Genomic DNA, 17,307 nt, shown 5'->3' with positions numbered 1-17,307 from the left:
GTGGGACGAGTCGGACAGTGTTCTTGCAGATTTTAGCACTTCGTGGGCTCCGCTTTGCAAACCTTTCTGCCACCTCTTTCCATCTGCCTTCCTCCTGCGTTGCGTCTAATTCATCTCAGCTGTTTTCTGCTGACTTCTGGCTTCTCCCTGCCTGCCCTACTCTTGGCAGATCAAGATACAAACATAGATAGAGTTGGAGAAGCAGATATAAATACCCTGGTCTGAGCTGGGCAGGGACACCCACTGAAGACTGTTACATGACTGGACAAAAGGATCTTTACTAAATATTAAAGCAGTAACGATCATCGAGTCCCCATTAACACTGGTCCCACCTGGACGCAATGTGCCAGCCCTGATTCTGCGCATCTGCCTCCCAGGGACCGGGACCCTGACCCCACACCCTGCCGTGTCTGGGGCGTTGCTGCTGGTGGATGATCTGCATCAGGACACAGCCGGCCTGAACACCCAGGCGAGTCAGCCACAGAGTCTGCGTTCTGCGCTCTGGCATTTTTGCCAGTTACTCTCGATCGCTGGGCCTCCCCAGGTGGTGCTGGTGGTAAAGAGCCCGCCTGCCAGTGCAGGAGAACGTAAGGGACGTGGGTTTCATCCCTGAGTCGGAAAGACCCCCTGGAGGAGGCCATGGAAACCCATGCCAGGGTTCTTGCCTGGAGAATCCCATGGATGGAGGAGCCTGGTGGGCTACATAAGATTGCAAAAAGTTGGACACGACTGAAGCGACTTAACACAACAACAGCAGCAACCCTTGGTAGCTGGCTTTCTGCATGCCCTTGACTGGATATATCCTGACCCAGTGAAAGCACCCTTCCTGGGTACTTAATCTAAGTACCTGCCCCTCCTCGATTCACTTGACCCCACCCATCCCGTCATCCTATCCTACCTGTCGGGTCCCTTCCAGCTCCTGAGCATTTCCACTGGTCCCAAGGTAAGTGCTCGCCCTGGGACGCCATATTCCGAAAGACCACACTGTTTAGGCAGTTCTTATTGTGAAGCAAGCCTGTGGATTCATCTATCTTTGTAAGAAAAATGGAAATCATGATGCTGGTCTCTGCCATGTTCCTTGCTGGTGGGCAGAACAGGAGGATGGCTGTCTTCAAGGATGTCCACAGACCTCTAAGGCCATGAGTCTGCGCCAATAATCAAAATTCCTAAAAGGTTACTGACAACCTTGCAGCGGGGGAAGACATGTCGCCCTCAGTAAGCGTGATTTTTCGGTACCTTTTAGGTCGTGATGAGTCACAGATACATTATCTTGCATCATTGGCTGGAAACTGATCTGGGAGACGTGGGAGCAGGTAAAGGAGAGAGCATCGGGGAGGTACAGAAGGGACCTGGGGTAGAGGTGGGATGGGGAGGACCAGGCAGTCAGCCCGGAGTAGGGGAACAGGGACTCATCACGTTGCGGGCAGGAGTTGAGGAGGCCACCAGATTCAGAAGGGCCACTGGCATCGTCCTCTTGGAAAGTCACTTATCACAGGTCAGCCTCTGGCCTTGTCCCCCACGCCCTGCTGTAAGGATGCATAGACTGAGTCCACCCGGTTCCCCGCCCCTCCCCCAGCAGATCTCAGCCCATCTCCTTCCTAAAGCTGGTTCTTGCTTTTTGCATGGAGGCTGAAGTCACCTCTTCAAGGTCATGAGTGGCTCCTGTAGACTTTTTTGGTTCATGGCATGGCCTGTACTTCTAGAGGCCTAAGTTCAAACTTTACAGAAGCTGAAGCAAAGTAACTAATATATGAACCATTCAGGAAAATCATTGTAAAATCTCATTGTCTATTAACACAAGACAAAGCATGAACTTTCCCTCAGGTCACCTATTAACAACAGTGACGATACTTCTGGATCACAGAGAGCAAGCCTTTGGTCTTGGGGGAGGCTCCATGCAGAAAGGGGTCAGTGGGTAGGTGGGAGGCAAAGGGGCTTCTTGAGGTTATAGAGCCATTCCTCTCGAGAGTACAGGGATGGAGCAGGAGGGCCCAGTGAGAGGAAAGGGGAAATAACTCAGGAGAACCACTGGGCCCTGGAGGTCTCTGCATCCTTCCCCTCCTAGTGCTATGAACTTAGGCGTTTCCCCTGAGCCTCAGTTTACTCATCCATAAAATGGGTATCCTGCAGGTGTACTGTGAGGCTGAAGGTGATAACGCACAGGAAGGGCTCTGTGCAGAGAAGGTTTTAGTTAATGTTTGTTAAAGAAAAGTTTCATTCCAGTTGGGATGCTGGCAGGGCGGCAAGACAGCCCAGCATGTTGCTGGAGTGGTCAGAAAAGACCCAGCAAATCTGAATGATCCAGAAAGATCTGGAAGCATTCTCTTCCTCCTGACTCCCACAGAACACTGTCCACCCGCTATGGAGAAAACCCTCCACGAACAGCTCTGTTATAGGAAGGCTAATAGAGGTAACTTGGTCGTGTAAGGAAAAGGAATCTTCTTTACAGGCATGCATGCATAGTCGCTTCAGTCCTGTCCGACACTGTGCGACCCCATGAACTGTAGCCTGCCAGGCTTCCCTGTCCACAGCAAAGCCCTAAGTGTACAATACTTCATGATAATTAACTCATTAATAAACTGTCCTGCCTTCTATGCTCTTCAGAGCACCAAGAACCCACCCTTGGAAACCCACCCATGAAAATACAAAGTCGTGTCTGACTCTTAGAGACCCCATGGACTGTAGCCCACCAGGCTCCTCCATCCATGGGATTTTCCAGGCAGGAGTACTGGAGTGGGGTGCCACTGCCTTCTCCGAATACAAAGTTACAGTTAGCAGGGACCTAAGCACGTGAAGAATTTGATGGAGTCTTGTTACATGAACGGAGAAGGCAATGGCAACCCACTCCAGTACTCTTGCCTGGAAAATCCCATGGATGGAGGAGCCTGGTAGGCTGCAGTCCATGGGATCGCGAAGAATTGGACATGACTGAGCGACTTCACTTTCACTTGTTACATGCACAATCTTGTTTCGAGATCTCCACGAGCCAGCGACACCATCAAGGTCAAATCCTACTTGCTCCAGTCCCTTGTGAACCAAGAACGATATCTGAGGGTCTTTAAATTAAGGGAAATAGATCCTCTTCTAATTTCCACCTCTCTCTCTCTTTTTTCAACCTGCTGAACTATCTTCTGGCACTATTTACACCAAGGAGACATCTCTGCCATTTAGCTTCAACATAAAGGAATGGCTTACTTGAGACAGAAGTTGTGACTTCTCCTTTTACCCCTGACTTAAGTGGAGGACACGTCTTCTTACACGTCTTTGTAGTGGAAATTATACACATATGCGCTCAGTGTGATTTGATGGGTTGAGGACCCCTGTGAAATGCAGAAAAAGAATCCACTCTGAAGGCTTGTACCTTGCCTCTTCAGTCAGGGTTTAAACTATCAATTTTTTTAAACTCTCAATTTGGCATCTTTCATAGGCGTAAAAGCCACTCCAACTTGTTTTCTAAAATAAGACTGTCAGATTCCGTCTGAAGGATTCACTGGGAACTGCTGGACTACACAGAACAATATGAGAATTATTGATCTGAAGATCCCACTTGATTATCAACTCTATTAAGCTTGGGTATTGAGTTTATAATGATATCTTTTAAATTTGCTGTTACTAGTGGGATAAGGAAAAAGAATCCATAGTGATATTTCTGAACGGGACATTGTTCATTCTTATTGATTTCTCATCCACTTATTATCTTCCTGAAATTTCTAAGCAGGTTAAATATCATAGCTACAGTGAGTGAGACTCTTGAGAGTCCCTTGGACAGCAAGGAGATCAGCCAGTTAATTATAAAGAAAATCAACCCTGAATATTCATTGGAAGGACTGATGCTGAAGCTCCAATACTTTGGCCACCTGATGCGAAGAGATGACTCATTGGAAAAGACCCTGATGCTGGGAAAGATTGAAGGCAGGAGGAGAAGGGACAACCGAGGATGAGATGGTTGGATGGCATCACTGACTCGATGGACATGAGTTTGAGCAAGCTCTGGGAGATAGTGAAGGACAGGGAAGCCTGGTGTGCTGCAGACCATGGCTCTGCAGAGTTGAACATGACTGAGTGACTGAACAGCAGCAACAGTGAATAAGAGAGAGTAGGAAACATGGGCTAAAAGCCAGATGTTGAACAATACTCAGGACATCCTAGTTTTGCATGATGGTCCATTCAGATATACGATGCCACAATGGTGATGGCGCCTGGCACTTTTCCTGATGTGGCTTTGAATGACAACCCCACCCGCACTCAGCCCCACAGACTGGAGACCTCTCCTAGGATGGTGAGTTGAGAAAAACCCCAGAGGATGCTGAGCCACGTGGGGAGCACAGTGGGATAAAGAGGTCGGTGAAGAGGAAGGTTGCCTCTTAGGTACATCTGGGATGGCGCTTTAAATGTTTTTATTATGGTAAAAGCAGATAACATTAGAGCTACCCTTAACACAGCTTCAAGTGCTCAGTACAATTTGCCAGCTTTAAGCACAGACTTCTAAAAAGTATTCACCATGCAGGGATAAAGAACAAGGTCCTACTGGACAGAACAGGGAACTAAGTCAATATCCTGTGATAACATAATGGGAAAGTAAATGAAAGAGAACGTATGTATGTGCATAACTGAGTCACCCTGCTGTAGAGCAGAGATTGGCACAGCATTGTAAATCAATGGTATTCTTCAATAAAAATAGTACAATTTAAAATAAACCCACCATAGATAACCAACAAGGACCTACTCTATAGAAAACAGGGAACTACACTTAATATTTTGTAATAACCTATAAGGGAAAACAATTTGAAATATGTATATATACATTTGTATAATTGAAGCACTTTGCTGTATTCCTGAAACTAACACAAAATTGTAAATCAATTACACATCAATCAGTTCAGTTCAGTTCAGTTGCTCAGTCGTGTCCAACTCTTTGCGACCCCATGAATCGCAGCACACCAGGCCTCCCCGTCTATCACCAACTCCCAGAGTTCACCCAGACTCACGTCCGTCGAGTCAGTGATGCCATCCAGCCATCTCATCCTCTGTCGTCCCCTTCTCCTCCTGCCCTCAACCCCTCCCAGCATCAGAGTCTTTTGCAATGAGTCAACTCTTTGCGTGAGGTGGCCAAAGTACTGGAGTTTCAGCTTTAGCATCATTCCTTCCAAAGAAATCCCAGGGCTGATCTCCTTCAGAATGGACACGTCAATAAAGAATAAAAATGAGGGACTTCCCTGGCAGTCCAGTGGTTAAGACTCTGTGCTTCCACTACACTGGATGTAGGTTTGATACCTGATTGGGGAAATAAGATCCTGCATGCTATGCAACTTGGCCAAGAAAAAGTTAAAAAAAGAAAACGTACCCAACTCGCTAAGCGAAGCTTTACACCCACTGAACGGCAGCCCTCATTCCCCTCTCAGTCCCAGACAACCACCATTCTACTTTCTAATTCAACCAGTTTGCCTGTTTTAGATCCCTCAAATAAACTGTCCTGTGATTGACTTATTTCACGATGTCCTCCAGGTTCCTCCACATTGTAGCATAATCAGAATTCCTTCCATGTTTTAAGGCTGAAGAGTATTCCGCTGTCTGGAGGGACCGCATTCTCTTTATCCATTCTTCCAGCAAGGGACACTCAGCAGCTTCCGTCTCTCGGCCACTGTGCATAACGTTGCCACGAGCACGAGCGTAAATATCTCTTTGTGATCCTGTCTCCAATTCTTTGGGATAAACCCTCAGAGAAACATGATGGCTGAATCATGCGGCAGATCTATTTTTCATTTTCAAAGGAGGCTCCATGTTGCTCTGCACAGCAGTGACGCCATTACCTTCTGAACTAATGGTGCCCAAGTATTTGCTTTTCCATCTCTCATCTTTCGGGGCCTTGAAATTGGATGAAGGGCATTGTTACCTCATCCTTCGGGTGCCAAAGGGAGACCCAGGGAGATGGAGTGACCTTCTAAAAGTCAAGGGCAGACTGTGGACAGCTGACAGCTAAAACCAAGTCTTACACATCCTTTGGCTCTGGAGATCACACACCACGACGAATAAACAAAGGAGCCCAGCTGTTGTTCCTCCCTACAAATGGCCTCACGTGCCTTATGCATGATTAAACAGCATTAACTATGGATTTTTCTGAGCAGAGGCTCCCAAGGATGCCCGTGTAAGATCCATCCCATGACAAATTGGAAATAGGAACCTGCATTTACTGGTGTATAGTCGGGAACTAAGCCAGGTGTCTATGCCCCATGGGGTGAAACACGTGAGAGATGCTTAAGTTTTCAACACCTGTGAAGTCATTGGAACGCCCCTGCAGCCAGATCCCTGTGTCTCTGCAGTAAGTAATCAGCAGAACGAACACAGCGGTCCCTTCCTCGATGGTGTCTTTCTCCTGTGAACTGAGATGCACCTTCCCTTTCTCCGTCTTCCATGATCGTCTGCAACCCCAATGCTTAATCCTTGGATCATCATTGTGTATCCCTCAACTCAGGTTCTCCACAAGACAGAGTTTCTCATTTCAATATTTCAAATAACTTCTAGTTTTACCAGCAAGACACCTTTGGGTCTTAGGGGAGCTTTTCAAAGAGCATCTCGCGGCACGGAACGCAGTGTGCTACCAGGTCCTGTCTTCCCGACCGGCCCTTCTCCTGCCCCTGACACCAGGCAGCCCACGGCTCCCGCTGCTCCTCCCCCTGAATTCCGTGTTGTCCCACCTCCAGGGCAAGTCTCGGGTGCAGCCCTGTGCAACTGGGAAATACTCCGAATAGAAGACATGGTTCCAGACGTGTTTATGTGCCGCAACAGCTGTGGCTTGATCATTTCACTTGCTTATTCATGAGAGGTGGATATTAACAACTGTCTTCCAAATCTAAGGGCTAATGGGACCAAAATTGAAAGGTTGCTTACAAACATTGCTTGCTAATCAAAGTCGAAGTATGACTGGCTCCCCTGAGAGAGGGTGGACGAGGTCTGCCAGGAAATGAGGAAATCCAGTGGCCTGGGGAAAGAGATTTGTCTCTGCAGGCAGACGAACCTGTGTTTAAACCCTGACGTGGGTAACATCAGAGGAGTGAATAAATATCTTTGTTCCTTGAATATCAGTGTATTATTCATAGACTGGGTAAAATGAAACCTTCCATAGAGAGATGGTACAGATGTATGATTACTAATGAGATTTTTACGTAAAGCGACACTCACACATACACACACTCACACACATAAACACACACACTCACTCACATAAACACACACTCATGCACATAAACACACACACTCATGCACACATAAACACACACACACACAGCCTGTAGTAACTCTAAACAAGTAAGAATTTCCTTTCCTTCCCCAGCTTGTCTTACAGTAAAGGGGAAAATGTCAATCAACATTTTTCTATTTTATCGCTGGTTAGAAGCAATGACATTTAAATAGTGGAATTAAAAAATCTGGAAGGCTGAAGAAAATTTAGATACTCCATCATGAAAGAAGGTGAGGTTGAGAGGTCATGTGATTGCTCAGAATCAGATACCTAACATGCATGCATATATATATATATATGTAATATGAACATTATCTATATAGATGTATAATATATGTTGTGTATATTCTCTGGAAGGAAACTCTTATTTTCTTAATTTTTTGCAGATTCTTTTCAGAAAACTGCACGTATGAAAGCATTTTTCTAAAAACCAGAAAAAGGATGAAAGGTTTGAGTCATTTCTTGTTCATGATACACTTATTCTGAAATCAAATTCTTTGTAAAAATGCTAACAATTAAGGAGCTGATCAGACACTGCAAAAGGCCTCTTATGTCATCAAACTGTTAGGCTGATGTTAATTTCCTCTGGCTATTGCTAGGAATCTTTTTTGTAGTTGATTAATTTTGGTAAATTCTGAAATCTAACTCAGTACACTGGGGACAGCTGAGATTTCCACTTGCAGAAAGAGAACTATTAAAGTTGTCAGAGTTAAACAAGGAATCTGGGAACGTACTGATAATGTTGTTCAATGCACAAAGCAAAATTTAAAAGTTAGGTCTTAATTTAACATCATGTTTTATGGAAGATGAAGCTTTGCAGTCGATTGGAGTAGCCTGGGGACCAATTCAGGAACATTTGAAGTACACAGTTTCATCAAAGTTTGGGTATATTGTTACCTGGGGGCACAGAACTCAGCAGTCACCCTGGGTACCCCGCTTTTTCTAACTCGCAGCGCCTTGTCGCGTGAATGTGACACCTCAGTACCTCTTAGTACTGCCTGCTTCTCCCCACCTTAACCATCAGCACCGTGGTCCAAGCTGTCCCCAGCCTGGGTACTGAGGTGACTGCTGAGCTCCTCCATCACCTCCACGCCGTCCCTCCTCCTCATTGTTCTCCACTCCCCAGAGAAAGCGTCTTTTCCTACTTGCCAGACCTGACATCGCCCCTACCCGGCTACTCTCCCAAGCCCTTGTCGTGGGTTCCCACTGCTCTTAGGATGAGGTCAAGGTCTGTAACGTGGCCCATGGGACCTGGCCTCTCGAGTCCACCCTCTCCCCTTCCGACATGAGATCCCACCCCACGCAGGGCTTTACAGCTTCCTTCTGCCTAGAACATTCCTCCCACCCCGTTCCCCTATCTCAGTCACCCTTTAGGTCCCTGTTTTAGCTTGGCTCCTCAGGGAAGCCAGGTTAAATTTGTGATCATAGGGCCTTACCCGCGTCTCACGGCTCTCAGGACACTGGTCACGGTTACAGTTTTATGAATACGTTTGTTTGTGCAGTTACAGTCCATTCTTCCCTCTTTCTGACGCTGCATCATTGGTTCTATTTGTGCTCTTTGTGACCCCAAGAACAGTAGCCCACCAGGCTCCTCTGTCCATGAGATTTCCCAGGCAGGAATATTGGAGTGGATTGCCATTCCCTTCTCCAGGGGCTCTTCCCAGCCCAGGGCTGGAACCTGCGTCTCCCGCGTGGGCAGGCGGCTTCTCTATCACTGAGCCACCTGGAAGACCCCGTTGCAGGGTACATTGTTGCATGTTATTTTGAGTCTTTCCATCCTTCTCTGCCCAACTCAGCTGTGAACAGCTGTGAACCACAGGGGACAGGATGGATGTTGGCCTGTAAGTAGGAGAAGGTGGGGTTTGAGTTGTCCTCTGGAAATGAGCACGATTTGGTTTGTGGGAGGAAGAGATGGGTCCACAGTCATAGGTCAGGAGCGGGGACTGAGAGATGAAAATGCATAGAGAGCACACACTTATCTGAGAAAAGGCCAAGCTGTGCAAATGCTGGGGTTGGGATTCAAGGAGACAAGGAGGAGACGGTCACGTGACATGTGGTAGAGCCTCTCCCACAAAGGTTTTCTGTCCCATGGGTACCTCATCAAGCATAGTAAAGATGCTTCCTTTTTTTTTTCCTAACTCATTTAGGGAAAATTAAATTAAATTCTCAGTTTATCATGAATTCATATGCCTTTTATTTTAATAATACAAACTAGGGATGCTATAATACGACCATTATCTCTGATAAGGGCTTGGCCAGATTCCAGCCTTCTTCATCCACCTCTATTTCTAATTCCGCGGAGGTTAACAGCAATCCACAGATGTCTTTGCATGGCCAGCTCCCCCGGAATGAACAGAGGATCTGGAACTCTCAGAGTAATGAAGTCATTATCATAACGATTTTAATAAAATTTTCAATAGTTAAGCCACCTTTCTGTGATTTACTGCTCAAAAAAAGCTAAGCCACTGAGTCAGAGGCTTAAAAAGGTCGGGGAACAGGCTGTTGAACAAAAGTAATAAAGCAAGAAAGAGCAGATGAGAGAAGAAGGCCGGGGTGATAGCAAGAGCTGTTGTGTCCATGCTGGGCATCTAGCCAATGCTCTTCAAAGCCAAGTTTCAATGGAGACCTGCACGTGCCGTCTATACCTGAGATCCTCCAGACCCGGAAACCCACAAATGCAAGGCCAACCACTGTAAGGACAGATCACCAGTCCCGCCCCAGCAGAGAGTCCCTGGGGTCTCAAGGAGCCAAGGTAAGACTTGTGCATGGAAGCCTTCACACTAGACTCTGTAAGGACTCGGGGACCTTTTTTTTTTTTAGGACTTACCAGCTCTGACTGTATAAATCAAGCCTGGCAAACTAGGACTTGAAACATATCCTCTAGAAGACCCAGATACAAGGCCAGGTGAGTTTCAACACAGGTACTTGACAACCTACAGTAAGACCCACATAATACTTCCCAGCAGACCAAGGAAGGAAACAGGTCTGTGTTGGATGCCCTTTGCTTAAGAAAGTAGGCAAGAAAATAATAGTAAATAATAGTTTCAAAAGACTCCAGTAAAACAGCTGAAATGTTGAACAAAGGCTCTTCGGTGCGTAAGCATCAGTTATCTTGAAAGCTCTCTCCTTGAGAGTGCCAGATAAAGGAAGTGCTCACATGTGTGTGTGTATGAGCAAGTTGACATGTGATCCACAGTCTCAGTGAAATCAGATGACACCAAAGTTGCAGGAGTGGGGTGCCATGATTAGGTCTGTAGCTGCTGGTGAGCATCCTTCTGAAATGCCTAATTCCCATTCCTTAGTAATGAGTGGGTTTGGTGAACTGAATTTTAATGAAGAGTGCGGTGGAGTCTGGGGGCATCCTTCTGAAGTAGTGGCTTCACTATCCGGGGGAGGAAGGTCAAGGAGACGAACAACAACTGGCATGACAGCTCAACTAAGATCAGAATTTAAGCAGATTTTTTTCTGCCATTCCACTGCCTTCTAACACTGCCTGAGTAGCAAATCTTAGGAGGTAAAGCTTCAAAACAATAAAGATTCAATATACTAAGAATTCTGCAAAGGACACATCCCCAAATATAGACCCAGCTGGGAAATTTACATATGTACAGCTCTTCAAATATGTGTTGTTGTAGTCACTAAGTCCTGTCTGACTCTTCTGTGACCCCATGGACTGCAGTTTGCCAGGCTCCTCTATCTGTGGGGTTTGCCATGCTCCTCTATCAGTGGGGTTTCCCAGGCAAGAACACTGGAGTGGGCTGCAATTTCCCTCTCCAGGGGATCTTGCAGACCCAGGGACTGAACCTCCCTCTCCTGCATTGGCAGGCAGATTCTTTACGGCTGAGCCACCAGGGAAGCCCTTCACAAAGTATGAAAGTGAAAGTGAGGTCGCTCAGTCGTGTCCGACTCTTTGAGACCCCATGGGTCGTAGTCTACCAGGCTCCTCTGTTCATGGGATTTTCCAGGCAAGGGTACTGGAATGCGTTGCCATTTCTTTCTCCAAGGGATCTTCCCAATCCAGGGATCGAACCCAGGTCTCCCGCACTGCAGGCAGACACTTCTACTGTCTGAGCTACCAGGAAAACCCCTCAGTATGTGTATAGAGATGCAAATTCCTGATGCCCTTAAGTCAAAGAATTCATTCATTCAATTCTGGCACCTCTTTTGGGGGGACAATCCTCTAGTTTTGGCTCATCCGGTGGGAATTAGAGATGGCTATCTATATTTAAAGTACATATGTTTGCATTTTTGGCCCTGCTGTTTAATAGAAAAGTGATTTATAGCAGCGGATTGGCAGTGACAGATTCTGTGGCGGTGCCGGAGACTGCTTCCAGATGAGCTGAAAGATGGTTTCTGAGCATGAATTATATTTCTGCATGTAAACAGGAAGACAAGGAAGATGATGAATCATCTCCTACCAACTCTTAGTGCAGAACTGCAGACTATATAACTTAAAATTTACTGCCAGCAATACCCGTATAATGCGATCAGGCACAGAGAACCTACCAGATATTAATACATTAGGAAACAAAAGCTATATTAAGGTTTCCTGTAACTGAGAGAAAGCCCGTGAGTAATCCCCACTTCCACGCATTAGGTCACCTAGAGGTGAACACGTATGCTCTGGCCTCAACCCTCAAGGAAACCAATGAATTAGCTGAAAAATCTGGTTTAATATTAATATGATATTGTCAATTACTTTGGAAGATAAAGTTGACCTGTCATAGCTCTTTGAAGGTAATCTCTAAGTCTGGGCAGTTTAGCTGTGATCGTAATGGTACTGTTTGCCTTGGGTGGGTCCTCGGGGAGGGCACTCAGTGTGTGAATTAGGGAAGTAGCGTACTTGGGATAATGGTGCTTTCTGCATCTCTCCTGTTTCCTTTGATAAAAGCGAGTGGCTGGCCTGCCCAGGATCCCAACTGACCCTCCACTCAAAGGCAGTAGAAATGCAAAATCCATCTCAGCACACGGCCTGGGGTAATTCATTTTCTGTTGATCAGATGAGAAAACCGACAATGGATGGATCCTAAATGTGAAGTGCTTCACCATTCTTTGATTTATTTTGCTTCTTTTTTTTTTTTTAATATTAATTACATTCTGGGTGCTCAGAGAAATAAACTTGAATACCCAGTAAGCTGCCGCAGAGAATGTGCACTGAATCACAACGAATTCCTTTCCACCAGGCCTCACCCCGTTCCCTCTGAACCCATGTGCCTTCTGTTCTTCAGCCCTGGACCCTGAGACTGAGGATCCAGTGGGCAGTTTGTGGATGGTCTGTGCCCTCGATCCTGTCTGCTTCCTCTGCGGTCACATGGGTGCTCTTTGGCTTCTTCTCCCAAGCTGGCAGGAGACAGTGTAAACCATGAAGGACTTCCCTGGCCCTACGGTCCATGCAAGAGAGAGACGAGATGGGAACTCAGCCCCTTGAAGGTCTGGGCATCCAGCACCTCTGAGTTTCCCTAACAGACCTTTCTCAGCTCATGCAAGCCTCGGGGAGTACAGATTGGTTATAGATACACTCGTTTTGGGGGCTTCCCTGGTTGTTCAAGTGGTAAAGAATTTGCCTGCAATGCAGGAGACAGGAGTTCAATTGTGGGGTCGGCAAGATCCCCTAGAGAGGAAATGGCAACCCACTCCAGTATTCTTGCCTGGAAAACCCCATGGACAGAGTAGCCTGGTAGGCTGCAGTCCATGTGGTCGCAAAGAGTCAGACATGACTTAGTCACTAAAAACAACAACACTCGTTTTTAAGAACTATGTATCTGTTTATAGCTTATAGGCTTTTATTTCTTTTCAGAAAATGCAACCTTCTGAAAGTAATTTCCTAAACAAAATGAAGGTAATTCTGGTGGTCAAAATGGAATCTGATTGGCCCATGTACACAGTAACATTTCAGAGAGATTGCTTGTGGTTGGCAAAAGATCTTAACACTTTAAATTTGAGCTTCTCTTCCAGCCAGTTCTACCCTTTTTATGTAAATGAGGGTCAAATAATTTCAGTTCCAAGAAAACCAACATTTGGAAGCTCCCAGGACCCAGCTCACTTAAATGTGCTGACATGGTTTTAGAGCCTGAAATTGTTTATTGGATGGAGTAACTCAGAAGTCAAGGGCTGATGCGAACGGCTGCAAGCCTCAAACAGTTATTCCTGGGGACATCATAACCTCCTTAATCTGTTTATGTCTGTGCTTTTGCCAAAAGGAATCTACCTGGAATACTGATCAAATGATAATTTGAGAGCTTCTTTTTTTAAAAAAAAATTCAATTTCCTTAAGGTGAGGCCGGTGTTTCAGTCTTTACAAGGTAAGGGTTTTTATTCCCATTTTCTGGGAAGGGAGACTTCCTAAATACAGAACATGGATCAGAATTAGTACAGGTCTCATGGGCTTTCCTTGTGGCTCAGATGGTAAAGAATCTGCCTACAAGGCAGGAGACCCGGGTTTGATCCCTGGGTTGGGAAGATCCCCTATAGAAGGGAATGACAACCCACTCCAGTATTCCTGTCTGGAGAATCCCAGGGACAGAGGAGCCTGGAGGGCTCCAGTCCATGGGGTTGCAAACAGCTGGACATGACTGAGTGACTAACACATTCATCTGTTTCCAAATACTTCCTTGGGCCTTTTTTCTGTTTCTCTTTCTGAGAGGGTTTTCGCTTCCACGGTTAAATCACTAAGTCAGATTGAATTTAGCTGAAGTGTGAAGTCTTAACATGTGAAGTCTGTAACTTGGCAAAAAACCAACAATGTCACAAAAGCTTGAACTCCGCTGAAACATCGTCATAGTCACGTGATGCAGGGAAACGACAGGGTGTACGGGGGCCGTGTGTGAGAGTGAGGACACGCTTCTCCCGGCAGGCGTGCCCCTGGGGGCGGGCGCTGCTTTCCTGGTGGCGGAGGAGAGAACGGCCTCACTAGTTCCTAATGTGAAAAGGACCCTCCTTTCAAAAAAGGAGTCATGATAGCCCTTCCTCCGGATGAAGACAGAACGGTCAGACTCCCCGGGCCTTTGACACAGGTTCCCCTCCCCCTTCCCTGAAGTCAAGGGCTTCTGCAGCTCCTCCCTGGACCCAGGTGTGATCTCCGTCCCCAGAAGCTGGCCCTTCCAAATACCCCAGACCTTCCAAACACCATCTTAGGATCTTCACGTAGCAACAAATTTGAATTTGCATTCTCGAGTGAGAGTCACAATCCATTGTGAGCGTGTGTGTGTGTTCAGTCACTCGGTTGTGTCTAACATTTTTGTGACCCCTTGGACTGCAGCCCACTAGGCTCCTCTGTCCATGGGATTTTCCAGGCAAGAACATTAGCGCGGGTTGCCATTGCTTCTCCAGGTGGTGGTCAAGAGCTGTGGGCAGAGAGGGTCCAGCGGCCCACGTGGAGGATGAATCCTAGAGGCTCACCCGTCAGGCCCCAGAGCTTGTATAGTTTGGTGCTCCCTCCTCTCGATGTCTCCAGGTTCCCCATGGCTCCCATGAGGCTTCTGGTGCCAAGCAACATTGTGTTCTCCCGTCCAGATGTGCGTAGTTGCTCAGCGGTGTTTGACTGTTTGGGACCCCGTCGACTGTAGCCTGCCAGGCTCCTCTGTCCGTGGGATTCTCCAGGCAGGAATACTGGAGTGGGTTGCCATTGCCTTCTCCAGGGGATCTTCCCGACCCAGGGAATGGACCTGAGTCTCCTGTGTCTCCTGCATTGGAAGGCGAGTTCTTTACCACTGTGCCGCCTGAGAAGCTGTTCGGATGCTCAGAGATGAACTGGCTGCCGAGTGGACATGTCCCTATAGGCACTTGGCACTGTGAGCATTTCCAGCAGGAAGAGGGAAACAGGGGGACTGGGCATGCGCACCTGTCTACGGGGCCCAAGACCAGATCTGCCATCGCCCCCTTATATTAAAAGCAGTAGGTGCCATGAGTGTAAGGTGGATCTGCCCAGTTGTTTTATTGGAAGCTTGAACGCTTCAGCCTCATATTCAGAAAACTCTCCAGAACTGCCCGCCCTCATCACATGGCTCGGCTGTAATCAATCAAGGCACTCAGGAAACCAGAGCAGGCAGAAGTGTGCTGGCCAGCATCTCCTTTCAACCTGCGAATGCATCACCTGGGGTCTCATTAAATGTAGATCCAGAGTCAGCCTGCCTGGGCTTGGAGCTGGATGCGGCACTTCTAAAAGGCTCTCAGGTGATGCCCAGACGCTGGTCCATGGGGCTCTTGGCAAAAGCAGTGGGGCTGCTCCCCTCCTGCCAAGACAAACCGATGGGGAGACAGGACCTTGACAGTGAAGAGCAGACCTCAACTGGCTTCCCAGAAAGGAGCTCTGGCTAAGTGGCTAAGGGGCTAAGTCACTTCAGTCGTGTCTGACTCTGTGCGGCCCCATAGATGGCAGCCCACCAGGCTCTGCCGTCCCTGGGATTCTCCAGGCAAGAACACTGGAGTGGGTTGCCATTTCCTTCTCCAATGCATGAAAGTGGAAAGTGAAAGGGAAGTCGCTCAGTCGTGTCCAACTCTTCGTGATCCCATGGACTGCAGCCCACCAGGCTCCTCCGTCCATGGGATTTGCCAGGTAAGAGGACTGGAGTGGGGTGCCATCGCCTTCTCCGGAAAGGAGCTCTGGTTATGACTATTCTTTATTTATTTATTTTTTTAATTGAAGTATAGTTGATTTACAAGGTCCTGTTAGTTTCCGTTGTACAGCACAATGACTCAGATTCTTTTTCCTTATAAGTTACTATAAAACACTGAGTATAGTCAGGCCCCTGTGCTACACAGGAGGTCCTTGTTAGTTTTCTACTTTATGTGGGTGCGTGCTCAGTCCTCAGTCATGTCAGACTCTTTGAGGCTCCATGGGCTGTACCTGCCAGGCTCCTCTGTCCTTGGGATTTTCCAGGCGAGAATACTGGAGTGGGTTGCCATTTCCTTCTCTAGGAGATCTTCCCGACCCAGGGATGGAACCAGAGTCTCCTGCATCTCCTGCACTGGCCGGTGGATTCTTTACCATGGAGCCACCTGGGAAGCCCCAGTCTGTAAATCCCATATTCCTAATTTGCCCCTCCACCTTTGGGAATTATATGTGTGTTTTCTATGTCTGTGGGTCTATTTCTGTTTTGTCAATAAGTTCATTTGCATCTTTTTTTTCAGATTCCACATAAAAATGATACCACATATTTGTTGCTCCTCTGACTTATTTCACTTAGCCTGATAATCTTCAGTTCAAACTATGTTGCTAATTCAAGTAGATACATGCACTCCAATGTTCATAGCAGCACTGTGTACAATAGCAACATATGGCAGCAACATCAACAGACATAAGAGTCCAGCGACAGATGAATGGAAAAAGAAGATGTGGTACATGTACACACAATGGAATATCACTCAGCTGTACTACTGTAGGGGCATCCACACACCAAACCGTCTCATTTCTACAAGTCTCCTTAAAACTACCCGAGTCTCCTTGCCCCCACTTCAAATGTAAAAGTACTGACAAGGCTGATGCTTATTAAACTGCCCCACAGACCAGCAAAGAGCTCATCTGAGCCTCATCACAACACTCGCTGTTGATGATGTTTAGGCGCCAACTCATCTCCAACTCTTTTGTGACCCCACGGACTGTAGCTCCCCAGGCTCCTCTGTCCAGGGGATTCTCCAGGCAAGAATACTGGAGTAGGTTGTCATTTCTTCCTCCAGGGGATCTTGCAGACCCAGGGATCAAACCTGAGTTTCCCATGTTGGAAGGCTGATTCTTTGCCACCAAGCCACCAGGGAAGCCCCATAAGAACACTACAAGATACATACTTTGTCCTGAGCTAATAAAGGAGACAGAGCCTCTGGATTTAAGTAACTCGCTAACAAAGTCAGAAGTGGACATGGCATCTGAACCAGGGTGGGACATCTGACTCAAAGGCCTGCACTCTTTCCTCTGCCCATCAAAGGGGCCACTTATCTATTCCAGGGTGCAATTTTTTTTTCCAGCCGCATGTCTAGTGAGTACCTGCGATGCGCCAGGCATGGACTAAGGCTGGTTAATACTCTACAGACAGATCGTAAGGATCCTCGAGCACAGAAAGTCTTTTTCTGGAGAC

General features: G+C 47.0%; 1 protein-coding gene across 3 annotated transcripts in view; it reads right to left on the bottom strand.

The window, feature by feature from the left end:
• The window catches only part of DPP6 (dipeptidyl peptidase like 6), a 960,318-nt gene that overhangs the window by 603,840 nt on the left and 339,171 nt on the right, over nucleotides 1–17,307 (bottom strand). The window lies entirely within an intron of this gene.

Source organism: Bos indicus, chromosome 4 (genome assembly GCF_029378745.1).
Source record: "Bos indicus isolate NIAB-ARS_2022 breed Sahiwal x Tharparkar chromosome 4, NIAB-ARS_B.indTharparkar_mat_pri_1.0, whole genome shotgun sequence".
In the NCBI taxonomy this organism is placed as follows: Eukaryota; Metazoa; Chordata; class Mammalia; order Artiodactyla; family Bovidae; genus Bos; species Bos indicus.
This window is presented reverse-complemented; position numbering and strand designations above follow the sequence as displayed.